Below are 2,550 nucleotides of genomic sequence, written 5' to 3'. Positions count from 1 at the left end.
GCTGGTCAAGCCGGACTAACCTCTCAAGTATCTGATGGAGCAGTTGGTTTGTTGAAGGTGCTTGTGATGTGGAAGGAGAAGGGATATCTTCCACTGGTTCTGTGCTCCGGTTGATAGTGGCTGCTGGAGGTCTGATATACTTCCCGTTAGGGATGTACTGATCATCCCGTGGAAGCGTGGCCTTGGTGTCACCAGCTCTGTAGGAGACTCCGACTGCTGAGACTAGATCTGAAATCAAAGCGGGAAAAGGTTTGTTGCCCGCAATCTGTACGTGTCCCATAGCATTCCGGATGTGTCTTGGTAAATTGAAAGGATGGTCTGTAAGGATACACCAGAGTAAAATATCCATATCTGCAGTGAAGGAGGACTCATGAGTGCTCCGAAAGATGTAATGGGACATAATCTGTGCCCATACTCGAGCCTCCAATGTGAGTGCTGAAGCCAATATTCCCTTAGGTCGGGATCGATGGTATCCATAGATTCATCTGCTGCCAGGTTATGCTATAATTCTGAGAATGGCGTCCCAGTCAAATTGGTATGTCTGGCACTTGAAAGAGGCTTTTTGGAATGCGTCCCATTCTTTTGGAGCAGGCGGGAGATCTAAAGCTTGCTAAATGGCTTCTTCAGTGATGTGGACTTGCTTCTGACAGACATAGACAGACCGCAGGGATGGCATGTGAAAGTTTGAGTAGAATTCAACTACCCACGAGAGATTGACCTGCCGTGGCTGTCTCTGTAGGAATCCCCATTGTCTTCATTCAATTCGGGGATCAATAAATTCAATAATGTTGGTCGGGAGGATGAGAAGGTAATCATTATTATAGTTCCGCTCAGCCAGGATGGGGAACATCTGCTCACAGTAGCAGTTAGTGAACCACGCAGTGTCCTTTGCTGGAAAGGCTTTCTCTTTTTCATCGACCTTGATGATCCTCTTGACTCGCTTTGTTGAGAGCTTTACTGCTATTGAAGAAGGTTCCTCAGTTAGTGCTCTTTTTGTTCCTTTCCTTGCTGGTGGTTTGGGAGTAGCTTTCTCTTTACCTTTCTTGGTGACCATCCTGAAAAGGGAAAAAGAAAGTAGCTTTAAAACTAAGGGTTAGAGCAAGGAAGAGAATGGTACAAGCGATAATCAATGCATGGTAAAGAAGGATGTCGTTAACACATGGTCGCGACTACATGTGAGAAGTTCATCAATGGAAATATAGCAAGTGCATGTTATGGCAAGTAGATGCAAGATGTTTATTGGCATGCTAGCAAAGGCATGAGTAGCATAGATCAAGCATTAAATGCCCAATTTGATTATCAAGTATTTCAAACTAACAATCTATTTATATTGACAATTATATTCAATCAATAATATATAAAAAAGGGTTTTGTGAAAAATAGGCATTAGAGTAGAAGAATAGAATATTTAAATATGCACAATGCCATACGGGCTTTTTCACAAACACTTAGTATGCATGGTAAATATGTTATTGAAAGTATTGAATTTGAACATGCAAACAACCCAAAAATAATTATTGATAATTGTCAAACAATTTCTAAATAATCCACAAGCAAAATATAGAAGAAAACAATCACCCAAATAAATTTTTAACACCAATTAAAAGGATGCAAAAAGAAAAAGAAAGAAAAAGAAAACATAGATAATGAAAGTAAAAAGAAAAAGAAGAAGAAAACATAAATAAAAATAATAATGGAAAGGTAAAAAGGGGAAGAAGAAAAGAAAAGAACCTTGATAATGGATGTGAAAAATAAGGAGGGAGAAAGTAAAAAGTGAGAAGGAATAAAGAAAAAAGAAGGAAGAAGAAAGAAATAAGAAGGGAGGAGTAAAATTAGGATTGGGGAAGAAAAGATAAGAATTCTGGTACTGATCTGGATAAACTGTGTGGCGCAGGCGACGCGGACGCGTGGTGCATGCGTTCGCGTGGTTGGCGCTATTTTCAGGTGACGCGGACGCGTGGGTGACGCGCACGCGTGACCTGATTTGTGCCATTGGCCCGAGTGCAGCCTCGAGTACTAATAAACCCATATTTTACGATGTATTTTGTGCTCAATTAAAGTGATTTATTCAATCCTTCACCCACTTATTCATGTAAATTGCATTGTTTTACTTTCCCTTCCTTATTATGTGATATATATGAAAAACATGTTTCCTATACTTTAGAAGTATTAAAATTAATCATCCTTTATTACCATTCGATGCTGGGAATTGTGTGTTGAGTGCTTTCAGGATTTATAGGGCAGGAATGACTTAAAGGATGGAAAGGAAACATACAAAAATGGAAGGAAAGCACAAAAATGGAGTTTTGAAGAAAAGGGTAGCGACGCGAACGCATGGACGACGCGGCCGCATGCCCAGCGCGAAAAGGCAGCGACGCGAACGCGTGACTGACGCGGACGCGTGCCTTGAGCAGAACGCAAATGACGCGTACGCGTGACCGAAGCGAACGCATGATAAGGAAAACTCCCAAACGACGTGACCGCGTGACCTACGCAGATGCGTGATAGACGCCACGCACCAGAAACTGTAGAAAACGCACCCAGTGATTT

Source organism: Arachis ipaensis, chromosome B6 (genome assembly GCF_059453495.1).
Source record: "Arachis ipaensis isolate K30076 ecotype BB chromosome B6, ASM5945349v1, whole genome shotgun sequence".
Lineage (NCBI taxonomy): Eukaryota > Viridiplantae > Streptophyta > Magnoliopsida > Fabales > Fabaceae > Arachis > Arachis ipaensis.
Note: the sequence above shows the minus strand (reverse complement) of the source record.